Below are 16,933 nucleotides of genomic sequence, written 5' to 3'. Positions count from 1 at the left end.
ATGTTTTCTTCAGGTTTTTATAGTTTTAGCCATCTCACAATGCCAGTGGAGAAAGTGAAGCTAAGCACACTTAGTGATCATCCCAGAAAATGTTCATGTCAAAATCAGAAGCAGACTTCAAGGTATCTCAGTCTCAGTGCATGGTTCTGGCTCTCTTGCAGGGCATGGACACCGCACTCTGCTCCAAGCCACTCACAAGGTGGCAGTTCCTGCCATCACAGATCTGCTAGTGGAATGGGCTGTGCCAGCCCCTTGTAATCTGCTCCAGTGCAAAGCCAGCCAGGAAGGCAGGCTGGTGAGCCTACAGGTAGGTGAGAGTCATTTGCAGGGTCCCATCACCAGCCCAGTTTTGGGGGTACCAGCAAGCAGCTGGCTCTGCAGGAATACTCCAAATCTTTTCCAGGTGCTTGAAACGCATGCCTGAAAGCCATGAGCTAGGCAAGAGGGAAGGATGTGATAAATTGGTGAGATCTTTTATTTGCCCCTTCTGACCTGTATGATACTATCATTAACTGATGCTGTTCTTTCAGAGCATGAGCAGGCCTTGTGTCAGCCTCAACACAAGGGTGAGCGTAGCTTGGCTACCTGGAAATACCTATGTGCTTTGGTTTATTGTGGGGAGTGTAACAGAAGGGAATAAAAAACATTTCTCCCATTTATGGAGGGTAGTTTGTCTGTCTGCTGTATATTGTTCCTCCTTGGACAAAGCTGTTGAGCGGCTGTCAGCACACTGAAGGCTTTTAAATATAATATAAAGCCAACCTAAACTTCCCTCATCTGGTCTGGATAATCTGACTGATCTCACCATTCCTGCCGAACAATGGAAAATTGCCTGAATATTTAAACATGTATTGTTCTTAGGGAAACAAAATGTTCAGCTAGTTTGGTTGCCTTAGCAACAACCACTTCTAAAAATACAAAAGAGACAATCTACAAAATAAGTGAACGTGTAGAACAGGCAAGGAGAGAAAATGCTTTTTTCTCCCTGACCCAGAGCAACTGAGTCGTGGCCATAAAATGCTTTCATTTAAATCTCAGTGAAGGATTTAGGGCGTATCTTCACACACTTGTTGCACAAGTTTAATTTTTAATAGTTTAGAACATGACTAATGTTAAACCTGTGCAAGCCCCTGTGACATGTCTCTTATATTGGCTCCAAAGTGATTCTGTCAATGGTACGGTTAGAGTGATGTGAGCCCAGAAAGCACAGATCGCACCAGTAGTAAGCTGCAGGTCACAACGATGGTTGCTCTGTGTTGGGGGGGCAAGGGGGCTAAAACTGTAAGGATTAATTAAGAACAATCAAAGGCCAACCTGAGATAGACCTTTTGAAGGCAAGTAAAAGAAACAACAAACAACTCCTTTGTGACATGATGTGGAAAGGACCTGTGCAACCTTGGAAAAAGTAATGAGGAGATCATAGGTGTGACCCAAGGACAGCATGAATTAAACAAGTAACACTTAAGTTTTCAGTAATCCTGACAATGGAGAACACAGGGCAAGCACTGTGTGTGTAGAAAAGGAAATGACTGCATTTGAGATGAAACAAGAATGTAAGCATCTTGATCAGCTCCAGTCACAGGGACCAGAATATCTCAGAATATTGAGATAGCTGGCATATGAAATGGCAAGTTTTCCAGGGTGGATTTTTAATTAATCTATCAAGTTGGTGGTGGCACTGTCTGACTGCAGAATAACAGATGCAGTACTTCTGTTATCTCTAAGACAAGGAAAAGTGTGTAATCTAGCGAAATGCAGACCCATTATTCTGTCCACCACAGTGTGTACAGATTTAGTGCCAATCTGTAGGAGGGAATAATAAAAAAAAAAGTGAGGCAAATGAACAACGAGGCACAATGCAATATTAGTTTGTTGAAGACAGAGCATGCCAGAAACTCGATATTTCTCTTTGATAAGACAACTATTTTGGATAGGGGAAATTGATAGAGACCTTATCTGTGCAGACTAAAGTACTTGACACAGTGCCATATGTGAAATTAATAGCTAAAATAGAAGTTATGAAAAGTTAGAAGGCAGATAAAGAGCTGGCTGATGGAGAGACAAAGTTACGTTGTACAGAAAGGGAAGGTATCAGGTTGGAAGAATGGAATTAAGTAACTGGCTTTTTTAGTGCATTAGCTTTAATATGCAGAAATGTATTGGCATCTGTAACAGCAACACTGTGGTGGTTCAACAACTGGAAATGCCAGAGAAGGACAAAAGCTTGCACTTAGTAATATATTACACTGTCAGCACACAGTGACTGTGAGCCCCAACATGTTGCAATTGTGAAAAGCCAAATAATACCCTACAACATATCCAGAGAGAGAAGGAAGAGTGAATAGTGGTATGCAGGACTCAGGAGAGGTCTCATCGGAAAAATGGAGTGCAATTCTTATCACCTACTTACTAGAAATATGCGTTCCAATGGGAACAGGTGAAGAGAAGAGCGAGCAGACGATACCAGGAGCAGGGAGACTCCTGGCCTATGTGGAGGGACTTGGACAGACTGGCTTTTATAGCCAGCAAAGTGAAGGATGAGAGAGGCTGTATTTCCTCTCTATAAATGTACCAGGGTGTAAAAATCAGAAGAAGAGGAAGTTATTAAAACTGAAGGACAAATGTATGCCATGAACAAGTGGGTATAAACTGACCATAAAGGAATTTAGCCTGGAAATTAGAATAAAGCTTCTAGCCATCGGAGCAATGAGGTTCAACAACAGACTCTAATGGGAGAGGTGAGGAAAGGAGGCCAGCATGCTTTAAGAGGTTTTCTCTCAAATGAAAGATGTTTCGTACTGTGGCTTCCTGTGATAGCACTCAGTGACCAAGAGTTTTCTAGGGCTATATTTGCCTATTCACAAATCAATTTGGTGGCATCCGTATCCGAGAGGTTCTCCACTTTCCCTAAAATTAAGCCTGTGCTTTCAACCACACCAGTACAACTCAGGGTGCAAAACAATGATTCACTGGAAAACACTTGGTGGGGAGAGAATGACAGCAGGGAAAGGAAAACAGTATTTCAGCAGAAAGCCTTTATCCTTCCCTGGTACTGAGGGACACAAGATAACACCACATTTGCAAATGGGGAGTACAGCCCTATGATGCTGATGCCAACAGATGAGCCCAAAGAGCTTCCTAAAAATATAGTAACTGCATACACTGTGTATAGACCCATTGTGGAGACAGAGAGCCCCAACTCTCTTCCAGTCTGTTTCTGTTTGCTTTCCCCCATGAACTGTGACTGTGTTGAGGCTGTTCAGATGAAAGCCACATTTTTTCTGGATGTTGTTCAGCCTGGTTTTTATCATTTACAAGATGGTTTCCATGCTGTATTTGTGCTCCTCATGACATTTGTCACAGTTCCTCTCACAGAAACTTTTTACAGGAGAGGAACTGATGTTCAAGCCAATGGATGACTTGCCTAAAGTTGCTTGGGTAGTCCATAGTAGAACAGATTGTCTACCAAATCCCTATTCCCTGCCTAACCACAAAGCCAGTGTCTCTGCTACCCTTTCTTCCTTGTTTCATTTTCCCCTTCCATTTTAGTCTGCTTCTGTCAAGCTCACTCATGTCCTCTTCATTCCCTTCTTCTCCTTGCTAGCTGAAGCACATGGCTCATGTGCCCTGCTGCAAGCCTCTGCCCTCTGATTTCTCATGGATCTCCACTTTCTCCATCCATCACTCTCACAGCTCTCACAGTTGTATATCAGCACAGCAACAGCACAGGAGTGTTTAGGATGAAAATAAAAGAAATGAGTTATTGTGACTCCAGCTGAGGCAATATGCATGTACAAATGGGAAGCAGGGCTTTGGGAGAGCCCTGGGCACGTTTCTTGGTTTATACAGTGGATAGAAGCTAATATGACAGACTTAACAGATCTTGCTCGTCACGGGTAAAACTCATGCAATTAATTCCTACCTTGTGCTCCCCTCAGCAGGCAGCTTTTGCTCTGTGTTTTCTCTGCAGCATTGCAGCCTCTGTCTCCCCTGTGCCTCAGCTGCCATGCCAGGCACCGCTGGCGAGTGTGATCTGTGATCCACTGCAGACCATCTGGGGGGACAGGGGTGCCACAGAGCAGGACACAAACCTCTCATGTTGTTGTGTGAGCTGGTGGGCCACATGCAATTCCCATCAGTGTAATGCATGGAAGAGAAAAAGAGTTGGCAGAGAAGAAAGCAAAGGCAGTGGGTACTGCAGTTGCTATGCAAGACTTGAAATGATCTGAAATTACTATTCTGGAGGGATCTATAATGCAAGGAAACTCACATGTGCGTATCCTTCAAGAGGCAGAGTGAGCTGCAGCTCATCTCTACATGTACTTTGATTTGGAAAAACAGCTAATTATATATCGTTCACACTCTACTGTAATTATTCTGTCTCCAGGAACAAAGCTTATGTGCAGTGTTGAAAGGGTCTGTCAATGCCACTGCAGCCCTTTGGTTGAGCAGGCTTGTGCGAGCCTGGTGTTTTGAGTAGGGAGATTTTCTCTGAAGTATCAGAACTGTTATGCGTTCAAGTTGTGATGAGAATGGAGACCTTTCTCATCATGTATGTATCTTTCCAAGCAGGAGGTCTCAAAAGCAACTGTGATATGGTGAATGTAATATCTGACTATACAGCCAGTTACAGAGATTCTTGCCTTTCACAATCTTCCTGTCACTTTCCCGTTTATACGGGTGTAACTTTTGGTGCAATTGCAGCAATTGCTTACAAAGAAAAAGAGTTAGTTATGTATTAATGTGGTCAGTGCTGTAAGTGTCTTGAGAAATTATTAATCGTAATGGACCAGATCTTCAAACGAATCAGGTTAATATTTGTCTCACAGAAAAATGTGCAGGGCAAGGTGACACAAGCTAACATTTTACCCAGCTAACCTTCACCCTGCAGAAAGATGAAAATGGATCCAAGGAGAATGTTATTAAAAGGAGTTTAGGATTTGTGCTATGTGTGCCAAAGGTATATGTCCCTTGGAGATTGATACAGTGCCCAGAGATTTAGATGTGCTCTCCGCATCTGCTCCTAAGTAGCAAGAGAAGGAAAAGACATAAAGCTGGATGTTTCATGTCAGTGCTTATGAACTTGTTGGTTGTCCAAAGACCCCAGGTGCTTGGTAAGACTTTAAAGGTTTTCTACAAAATACTGTAAAAATACACACTGAAAGAAACTACACACCTGCTTGCAAGTAACAACAAAAAGGAGAGGGAGAAAGAAAATGCTATTTCATTTATATAAACAGAAGGAGGAAAAAATATAGGCATATACAAAATTTTAGTCTAATTTTTACTTGATTATAAAGGAAAAGCAGTGAACTGTGTCTTTTTTGTTTTCATAAAGACTGTATTTCTAAGAAACACTGCTACACTCTGCCTCAGCACAATCCTATTGATCATCTTTCTACCTGCTTTGTATGACAGACTCACAAAGCTGGGGCCACAGATCTGTCCCACTCTCTCCCTTTTCTCTGCATCCCGTCTCCCAGCTAAGGAACTCACACACTATGATGAAGACTTGAGGGCCCAGATCTCACTATCTATCTCCACTACTGCACCTCAGTCTTACCCCCTAGAGAGTTACCACTTTTATTAACAAGATAATTAAAGGGAAGCCCACTTCCTACTTCAGCTGCTCCTTTGCAAAGCTTCATGCAAAGCTTTCTGCTTTGTTCAGGAGGATTCTTCTTCCCTGTTAGCCAAATGCCTGATGTGGGCTCATCCCCTTTTATCTGAGGCATCACATTGTGGTAACAGGAAGAGATTCTAACCCAGGGGTCCTGTGGTGATCCCATGACATGATCCTCTCTTCCCTGCATGTGTATTCCTGCTTGGCCTCTTTCATCAGGCTGCCTAGCTGTCACATCCCCTTCTCCATTGGTGATTTCCAGCTGCTGGTTTCCTGCTATCCCTTCTCTGACTTGTGATTAAAGTAGCTGTGTGAGTTCACTGGCTCTGGGGACTGTCATCACCGGCTTTAATGAGTATGTGGTGATGTGGCAATGCATCACCTTACAGTATGGGGACATGGCATAAGAAAGAGGAAGGGAACAAGTACTGAACTAAAATCCAGCAAAGGTTGTGTCCACTCGAGGATGTGGTGGCACGCAGCCACAACACCTGTATGTGTTTGTAGTTACGTACAGCTCCTTTGTTGTGCTCTCCTACACTGCTTTCCACCAGGTGGGAGAATCTGCAAGGATAAAAGCTAATCTCAGTGGGGAGACCTCAGGATTTATCTCTGTCGATTACAAAACCTACCCAGCTCATCTGTCACCAGCTTTTTATGTGTAACTTTGATCGCAATTACTGATCTGTTCCTAAAACTGGGGGCAGATATGAGTAAGACAGTAATAATGCCTTTACTCCTCTTCCCCCTGTAGGAAGGAAAAATGGTCACGAACTTGGAGATCCAACTGGGCAAGGCCAGGAGCTGAGTGGGACTCCCTGTTGAAGAAAAACTGACTTGCACTGTGGCTGCTTCTGCTCTCCCACTGTCAGAAAATGTCCTGAGCCTAGGAACTTCCCTGGAGACAGGCACTAGTTAGAATCATTTAGGTTGGAAAAGACCTTCAAGATCATCAAGTCCAACCATTAACCTAGCACTGCCAAGTCCGCCACTAAACCATGTTCCTAAGCGCCACATCTACATGTCATTTAAATACCTCCAGGGATGGTGACTCAACCACCTCCCTGGGCAGCCTGTTCCAATGCTTGACAACCCTTTTGGTGAAGAAATTTTTCCTAATATCCAATCTAAATCTCCCCTGGTGCAACTTGAGGCCATTTCCTCTTATCCTGTTGCTTGTTACTTGGGAGAAGAGACCGACACTCACCTCACTACAACCCCCTTTCAGGTAGTTGTAGGGAGTGATAAGGTCTCCTCTCAGCCTCCTCTTCTCCAGACTGAACAACTCCAGTTCCCTCAGACGGTCCTCATAAGACTTGTTCTCCAGACCCCTCACCAGCTTTCGTTGCCCTTCTCTGGACACGCTCGAGCACCTCAACGTCTTTCTTGTAGTGAGGGGCCCAAAACTGAACACAGTATTTGAGGTGCGGCCTCACCAGTGCCAAGTACAGGGGCATGATCACTTCCCTACTCCTGCTGGCCACACTATTTCTGATACAAGCCAGGATGCTGTTGGCCTTCTTGGCCACCTGGGCACACTGCCGGCTCATGTTCAGCTGGCTGTCAACCAGCATCCCCAGGTCCTTTTCCTCTGGGCAGCTCTCCAGAGCCACTCTTCCCCAAGCCAATAGCTCCTGCTATTGCTTCTGCTGCACAGCCTCTGCCTGCGACCTGGTAGGAGTATGAAGTAAAACTTCCATTACCGTAGAAGTATGGATCCTGAAACTTGGTCTTGAATGGGCTGGTGCCTGTCCTCATGCAGAAAAAAGCTTTGTTTTAAGATATTTAAGAAATGGTTCACAGGACCACATGACGGAACAGGGGAAGCTGTGCTTGTTCAGCTTTTCTGTCTGAAGCCAAGAACTCTGCTAAGCTTTCAAAGGTTTTGGGGATGGGATGTATGATGTAACTAGAAGTTTGTACTTTCTAGCTAGCACAAGTTTTCTTCATAAACAGGTCTAGATGGCTTTTGAAGTACGTGGCAGTACAGTACATCCACCATGCTGAGACTATGAGCAAAACAAGTTCCTGCAGGCATACAAGCACAGCAGATCTCCACAGCCAAACACAGATGCTAGTGAAGTCTTTCTCTGTCTTGGATTTCAGTAGAGCCAGGATTTTGCCCCCACGTCTACTTCCATCAGAATAACTTTTTTTAATCCTCCACACTGCTCCTCAGCCAGCATGCATCCCAAAGCATCTATCTGACCAGTGCCTTCTTCCCATTTAAATTCCTGGCCGTTTTCTACAAAGAATCTCTTAATATGAGTTACTGCTTTTTCATTATGCAGTTATTTTATATATCTGTAAGACCTTCTATAATCTGTCTGGCTATGCTATGCCAGCCTAAACCAGGTCACTGTGTTTGTTGCAGTTCCTCTCCCATATTGTGCCCCAATGATTTCTTACCGATTCATTCCCCCTGCAGTGAGATTCCAGGTTTCTGAGGGCAATCCATCTAGAGGCACTAAAACCAGCAGGATTATGCCTACCGGAAAGCTCTGACTCACATCTGTCTCTCAAGGGTGAGTGCCCCCCATCCGTTGATGACCCAGCTGGTGTCCCCACCCAGTGCCCATGGAGACATCCCACAGAAGCATCCCACCAAACCCTTTGCATTCTTTCCAGAAAATCTGTCTGGATCACAACACTGCAGTGGGCACAAGAAAAGCTGCCTTGAAGGTTGCCTTTAAAGCCATGAACTGATGACGTTGTCAGCACATAGTGTTCATTCTCAAGTCATGAAGTTTATTCTGGGACCACTTGAGAGCTTCAAAGGTCCGTCCTCTTGCCAGGAAAATATCTGTGCTGTTGAGCTCTCCTTCAGATTCTCTCCACATACCATAAAGGAAACGTCTAGAAACCTAATCTGAGTGGGATCGGGCTGTGAATTCTCCTTGTCTCCATCGACTTCATGAGGCATGAAATCTGAGGGTGCTGTAGGAATCAGGCGGCCTTTCTAATGCACACCAGTTGTGTCATGTGCCTCCGGCAGGGAGGCAGGCTCTCCTTTATCCCTATTACTTCAGACTCTGCTCTTGCTGGTACCCTGCTCACTTAGAAGGACCCTATTGCTTGTAGATAGGATTGCTGCGAGGTAAGCAAATAGGAATGACATGTTCTTCCCTTGGGGTAAGAGTGAGAGATGAAGGATGGTCTTGTGACTGAGGCACTGAGCTGTGACTCAGAAAAATAAAAATTTCTGTTCTCATCTGTTGCTCAATTCTTGAGTGACCTTGACAAGTCACTGTTAAGGTTTCAGTTCCCATCTCTGATCTTTTTTCTTTGTCTAACCTGTGTCAGTCCTCAGCTTTTTGTGCCACAGGCTGTCCTCAACAGTATGTTTGTGTGTCATCTAACACAGTTAGCCCTCTACTCTGCGTGAGCCTTTAGGTGCTATTACGATATCCCTGAGGAGGAACAGGAGTGGAGCCTAGGGCGTGCATGGGCAATTGATTGATCCTAACAGCTTCTTGCTGATCCTGTTCTCTTGGTGCATTTTGACTTGGCAAAGGCTGTTACAGTCCCTTGAGCATGAACCCCTTGGTCGGAGCTACACGTAACTACCGCAGCCTCAAATGGATAAGCACCAGATGCTAAACATTCACTGTCAGATGCTGCATTGTAAGTGAAGGCAGATAGTTAACCTACTTTGGGTACCTCATCCAGGATGTCAAGATGTGCTCTCAGTTCTGCTGACACAGACTTGAGGAGATAAGCTAAATCAAGCTATATAACCCTCATGACAGAGGGCTTATGTGCCATCATTTGGAAGGACACAGAAGTGCCAAATGCCTGACAGTATTTGGAAAGAAGACGACTGCAGCAAAGCAAGGGCTGTTCTGAAAATTATATGTGAAATACCTATAATCGTATGGGGGCATGCCTGAAAGTGGAAGCTGCTTCCACAAGACAGAGAGCACACAGAAATCGGGTGGGAAAAAAGGGATAATATGTGCTCTGGCAGAAGGGACATTTCCTCAGTAGAATATGCCTGTTGGTAGGCTGATGTGTTGGGCAATACGATCCCAAGTTAAATCAGCTTTTGAGAATTACTTGATGCCACCAGAAATCAACAGAATAATAAAGCCCTGTATAAGTGGGCACCAGAAAAAACTAGTTTAATGACTGTAAGATCGTGCTTCAGTATCCAAACCTGGGTCAACTCTTCTGCACTCTGAGCAGAACTAGAGCTTTTGGGGTATGACAAGGTGAATAGTGAGGGAAAAATTGAGGGAGAACAACAGAGAAGAATCTTGTGAAGAAACTGCATAGAAAAAAAGGAATAGAAATGAGGAGGTTTGGGAGAACGAGGTTAAGAAACAAAATGGGGGAGTTAGTGAGTGGTTGAGAAAGAAAAAAAAAGATGAAAGAAAACTGAGAGGAGGTGAAAGGACATAAGATTTTCAGCGGGCGTGTGGTGATGCATTTGTTGAACTGGGTGTACCTCGGAGCACACCTTGAATGATGTATTTGTAGCCTTCCTGGTAGGCCTTGGAGAGGAATGTCTTATACTTTCCTCTTACCTTTTGATCCAGGTGAGGAGAAAGATATTACTAAGGCTCAGACTTTTTCTTTGCGATCTCTGAGTATCAGAGCAAGCTAAAACCAAACTGTTTTCCCAAACACACTTGTAAAGAGTAGCATTTTTTCAATGCCTGGAATTCCTTAAACTGCTGTCTCTGATTTGAATCATCCCTACAAAGCTATGTGATTTCAGGTATATCTTGCTGAGAGCACAGGCAGATTTAGGAAATAAGATAGTTTTACAGAGATATCCCAGGCCCTGAAGGACAAGGTCTTCTTTCATCAGGAAATAGCTTTACAGGTTCTTCCTGTTATTTTTATAGGCCAGCTTGAGACTCAGTGCTGGCTTAGATCTAGTATGAAGCTATCTTTGCTTCAGCCTTTCTCCTAGACCAGCCAGTCACTGATTCCTCAAGAGCTCTCTATAGCAGTTACTGTCAGCTTTCCTTATTTTGTTGGGAGTTTCTCAGCAGTCAGAGCTTTTGTGTCAGAGTTATGGGCTTAACCAAGGGTCAGATTTCTTTTTATTTAATTAAAGTATGCTCCCCTGATGGTTGCTGAGAAGAGCTTTAAAATGTGAAAGTTAGAGGTTTAAAAACTAGAAAAAAAATTTTGAAAAAATAGTTTTTGTATGAATGTCATCATTACTACCTGCCGTATTTGTGATTTTTTTAACAGACTGAGTTTTTCAGAGATTCTGAAAAGGGAAAAGGAGATGGTAGCTAGTGTATTTGTGTACTACATTTCCTGCAGGATTTTAAGATAGCTCAGGCAAGAAATGTGCGATACAAACTGTCAGGTTAATATCTTTCAGTGTATCTTCTTCATAAAAGATGTTCCTTTTGAAACAGAGTGGCCAAAACAAGTGCAAAACTTCACAAAACTAACTCCCTAATGGAAGTGAATCTGAGGGCTTCTTAGCATTAGGCAATCTGCATAGATAAAAACTACATTATAAAGTTGTCGGAATGGATCACATCAAGATTGCACATGTGTTCTGGCATTTCCATCGGCGCACCTCCCGCATTTAAGCAAGCCTTAAAACGTTGTGGTATGCTGTGACAGTGTGTCAGAAATTGTGCTGCCCAGCCCTGGGAGTCACCTTTGTCTCTGATTCCTGCAGGGTCCTCTGGTAACGCACAACAACATTGCTTGACACATCCAGACATTTCACTTGACCTTCCAGACAAGCAACAATGCCCAACCCTAATTCTTTAATTTAATCTTTGACTGTGGTAACAAAACTGATCAGACCCTAAAATTACTTCCTTGACCAAATTAGCAACTTCTATTTACTGTTGCTTTTACCACAACATAATTCGTTAATAACCCTTAAGAGCCTTCTCTATCAAAGCACCCCACTGGCTAGTACAGGCTATACCACAGACGGATTATGGAAGTGCAATTGCAGAATGACAAACAGTCGTGCACATAGCTTGAGTCCCGGCTCTATCCACTGTGCCTAACATAGCCAGTCTGCAAATCTAGACAGCATCTAAGAACTCTCATGGTCTTACCCCACAGACACATAGCAGTCCCACCAAGTCCCCAGGAGCGGCCAGCCTGTGGCTCCTCATCTGCCTGCAACCCAGTTCTGCTGTTGATGCTACAGTGCTCAGCCATGAGCCATGGGGCAGGAGTGAAGTGCTGTCAGCCGGGGGGTTGCTCAGTAGGGGAGGCATGAAGCTGGGGTGTTGTGGTGCTGGGATACTTGCCCCAGCAGAGTCTTTCTTACTTTGCTAACACAATCAGGAAAAGCTGACTGTTGACTGCTGTGTTACTATTTCCCCTGTGTGTAGGTTCTCAAAGGCTCCTCTTAACTTCATGTGGTTCCTGACAAAAACATACCAGCCTCTGAACACAAGGATGATGAAACCTGGTGTCTTCTCCTTCCCTGCGACATAAAGTGTATGGTAACATAAGCAATACGAGGGACTGCCCAGAGCAGCAGGGGTGGGAAAATAATCTGTCTTGTGTGTCTGTTTTCCCTGTGACCCTCTCCTGTTCCACAATATAGTCAAGGCAGCAGTCTCTCTTGTTTCACTGCTTTGTGCAGGGGTCACTGTAGATGGTCAGGCACCACATCAAATACTCCACATCTATCAAGAACCCATAGCCAGTGACTCCTGTGCAGTCTGCAAAACTAGAAATTAAACCCACTGGGCAGCAAAAAAAGATATAGTTGCTCAGCTGGAAGACTAGACCCACTAGCAAGGATGAACTGAAAGATTACTGAAATTAAGAGCATTTATCTTCAAGGTCATGTCGATATATCAAAACCTTATATCTGTATGCCATGTGCAAGTGTGTGAACTAAAGCACACAATCACACATTCACTCATGTGTAGACACACATAAACATAGCTGTTGTGAAGTGGCATGCTGTTGTGCGCAAAAGCAATCTTGGGTTTGGGAATTTAACAACAAATACTGCCAGTTATCATAAACTCTTAATTACTGTTTCTGGAATTGAGAAATAAAGAGGACAAATAAACAAGTCTTAAGGAATATATACCAAGTTCCCCCTGGATACCTCTCCTCCTCCTTGCTGGTCTCCAGTCCCCCAGCCACACACTATGCTCAGTCCCCTTGGTGAGGCAAGGGGTGGCATGGGACGCTGGAGTTGATGTATTGTGGTTCCTTTACTTTTGCTACTCTTTATTTCTTGCTTACTTGCTCCAGTATGGGTTTCTCCATGGGCTGCAGTCTCTTCAGAGGCATGTCTCCTCTTGTGCCTCCTTTTTCTCTGTCATGTCTCTTGCTCTACCCCTGCTCAGTTGTCTTGTGCTCCTGCATGGGTGTCTCCTGGTATACCTTCACTTGTGCCTCCTTCTCTCTCACAGCAGGTGTCTCCTGCTCCAGCAACAGTTACTGCCCTTTCTTAACTTACTGTGCCAGGTAGTAGGAAGTCCTACCAGAGGGGATGCCATACTGGACCTGTTGGTCACCAATGCATGTGAGCTAATTGGTGACATCAAGATTGGAGGCAGCCTGGGCTGCAGTGATCATGCACTGGTGGAGTTCACAGTCCTGAGGGATAGTGGGCAAGCGAAGACTAAAGTCAGGACCCTGAATTTTAAGAAAGCAATCTTCCAGCTCTTCAGAGAGTTAATCGATAGGACCCCCTGGGAAACTCCCCTCAGGGCCAAGGGAACAGAACAGAGCTGGCAGATGTTTAAGGACGCTTTCCATATTGCGCAAGAGCTCTCAATCCCAGGTGTAAGAAATCAGGAAAGGAGGGCAAGAGACCAGCATGGCTGAGTGGAGACCTGATGGGCAAACTAAAAGGCAAGAAGGAAATGCACAGGCAGTGGAAGCAGGGACAGGTATCCTGGGAAGAGCACAGGGATACTGCTCGGTTCTGTAGGGATGGGGTCAGGAATGCCAATGTGTGACTGAGGCTGAACTTGGCAAGGGATGCAAATAATAAGAAGGGCTTCTACAGGTATGTCAGCCAGAAAAGGAAGGTCAAAGAAAGTGTAGCCCCAACCCCCCCAACAACAGATGAGGAGAAGGCTGAGGTACTGAACAACTTCTTTGCCTCAGTCTTGACTGGCAGTATCTCTTCCCACACCTCTTGAGTGGATGGACTGCAAGATGGGGACTGGAGGAGCAAAGTTCCTCCCACTGTAAGTGAAGATCAAGTTCAAGACCACCTGAGGAACTTGTACATGCACAAGTCTATGGGACCTGACGAGATGCATCCCAGAGTCCTGAGGGAATTGGCTGATGTAGTTGCCAAGCCACTCTCCATGATATTTGAAAAGTCATGGCGGTCAGTGACATCCCTGGAGATGGGAAAAAGGGAAACATTGCACCCATTTTTAAAAATGGAAGCAAGGAGGACCCTGGGAACTACTGACCTGTCAGCCTCACCTCTGTGCCTGAGAAGATCATGGAACAGATCCTCCTAGAAGCTGTGCTAAGGCCCATGGAGGACACGGAGGTGGTTCGAGACAGCCATCAAGGCTTCACCAAGGGCAAGTCCTGCCTGACCAACCTAGTGGCCTTCTATGATAGAGTGATCACATAAGTGGACAAGGGAAGAGCTATGGATGTCATCTATCCGGACTTCTGTAAGGCCTTTCACACAGTCCCCCACAACACCCTTCCCTCTAAATTGGAGAGGTATGGATTTGATGGGTAGACTGTTGGGTGGATGAGGAATTGGTTGGATGGTTGCATCCAGATGGTAGTGGTCAATGGCTCAATGTCCAGATGGAGATTGGTGATGAGTGGTGTCCCTCAGGGGTCCGTACTGGGACTAGTACTGTTTAACATCTTCATCAATATGACATAGCGGGATCGAATGCACCCTTGGCAAGTTTGCAGATGACACCAAGCTGAGTGGTGTGGTTGACACACCTGAGGGGTGGGATGCAATTCAGAGGGACCTGGACAAGCTTGAGTAATGGGCCTGTGTGAACATCATGAGGTACAACAAGGCCAAGTGCAAGGTCACCCACCTGGGTCGGGGCAATCCCCAGTATCAATACAGGCTGGGGGATGAAGCAATACAGGCTGGGGTATGAAGTGATCAAATGCAGCTCTGCCAAGAAGGACTTGGGGGTGCTGGTGGAGGAACAGCTGGACATGTGCCGGCAATGTGTGCTCACAGCCCAGAAGGCCAGCCGTATCCTGGGCTGCACCCAAGGAAGTGCGGCCAGCACGTCGAGGGAGGGGATTCAGCACCTCTACTCCACTCTAGCAAAACCCCACCAGGAGTCCTGCGTCCAGCCCTGGAGCCCTCAGCACAGGAAAGACATGGACCTGTTGGAGTGGGTCCAGAGGAGGGCCACAAAAATGATCCAAGGGATGGAACACCTTTCCTATGAGGACAGGCTGAGAGAGTTGGGGTTGTTCAGCCTGGAAAAGAGGAGGCTGCAGGGATACCTTATTGCAGCCTTCCAGTACTTAAAGGGGGCTTCTAAGAAAGATGGGCACAGATTTTTTAGCAGGGCCTGTGGTGATAGGACAAGGTGTGATGTTTTTAATCTAAAAGAGGGTAGATTTAGACTAGATGTAAGGAAGAAATTTTTCTCAACGAGGGTGATGAAACACTGGCGCAGGTTGCCCAGAGAGGTGGTAGATGCCCCATCCCTGGAAACATTCCAGGTCAGGTTGGACAGGGCTCTGAGCAACCTGATCTAGTTGAAGATGTCCCTGCTCACTGCAGGGGGGCTTGGACTAGATTACTTAAAAGATCCCTTCCAACCCAAACTATTCTATGATTCTATGAAATATATTTTCACAGAAGCGCCATATCCTCTTCTTACTGGCTGTGGCACTGGGGCATGGGGGGTTGGTATCCTGCATTACTGAGTTGTCTGGACCTAGCTGGGACTGTCACTGGGCAGTCCCTGATCTTGTCTCACACAGGGCACCCTGCAGCCTTGACCCCACCAACCCTGCCCAACACATATGCACTCAAACAAATATTTATACCATGCTAAAATATATGTAGGTCAACAAAGAAGTTTCGTGGGAGTCTTCCTGTTTCAGCCCATGGGGTAAAGTACTCTTCTAAAGAAACTTAAGTCCCCCAGCTTCCAGTTGCCCTGTGAGCTGTCTTCATAACGCAGCATATTGAGTTTAATGTATGTCTTAGAGCTGGCTGAAGGAGGTGTATGAAGGACTTGGCTGACTGGTGACCTCTTAGACAGAGTGGTCCCTTGTGACAAAGCGTATGGAAACTCCACTTTGACAGCGTGAAGGTTGAGGGGTTCGCCCATTGGATTCTGTTCCCCAGGCTAGCTGGTGCCATGTGCAGTCTCTGTCACAACAGCATCCACACAAGCTGTAGTCAAAACCAAGGCGTTATACTGGTGGCTTCTTCCCACACCTTGCAGGCTGCAGTGCAGTAATAACAGCATCTCTTTCATTTCACGTCATTTCCAGCCTTAGTAAAAGAATTACCAGCAGAGAATAAGATGGTAAAAAAATGCTCTACCAGTGAGACAAAGCTGATTTATGGCCTAAAGGTGATATGAGGACAGATCTAAATGGATATCTTGGTATGTGCTTGACTCAAGCCCTACAGCCATCCACACTGCTTCCCTGCTGGTGCTTATCTGGGCCCATTCTGGTGTTTTTCTGGCTCCCCTTGGTGCACTTGGGGGCTGCCACCACAAAGAGTGCAGGCATGGCCTGAAAGAAGAGGGAGGAGTGCAGGAATCCAAGCCTGGAGAGAGAGATACAGCAACAGCACCTGCTGGGAATGCAGAAGCCTTCCCTAGTAAAGAGGGAAGAGAAATTGGCAGTCCTGTGGTGTAGGTCTGAAGCTCTTGGAACTTGGTATTTATGATGTCCCAGCAGTTATAAGAAAGTTGGACTCTTTTTCTCATTTCGTTGTTCCTACATAGACTGTATATTATGACAAGACTCTCACAGCAGTGGATTTGCATGAATAATGTGGCTGTAGTGTACCCAAGTCATATTTTGTTCTCAAGCATTCCCAAATGTTGTTTGTACAGTCCTGGAGTCTTAAAATGCTACCTGCCTGGAAAAAGTTTGACTTTGGTAATCAAATGGAAGAGATTCATCCTGTAGGACAGGAAACCCTTTTCAGGACTGCGAGAATGTGGAGATTCCAGGGCTGCACAAAACAAATTTCACCTACTGCAAAGATGTAGCTACTTCTGGGTTGAACAGCAGCTGTTGGGTGCTGTGTGACACCATGACGTACCAAATCAGTTCAGGAAATGGAAAACTGGTAAGCAGATGCTGCTAGGACATTCATGGTAGGAGAAAGTAGTAGGAATTTTGGTTGAGATACACCATTTC

Source organism: Phaethon aethereus (genome assembly GCF_964289735.1).
Source record: "Phaethon aethereus genome assembly, chromosome: 1".
In the NCBI taxonomy this organism is placed as follows: Eukaryota; Metazoa; Chordata; class Aves; order Phaethontiformes; family Phaethontidae; genus Phaethon; species Phaethon aethereus.
The sequence above is the reverse complement of the archived record's forward strand: the minus strand, read 5'-3'. Positions refer to the sequence as shown.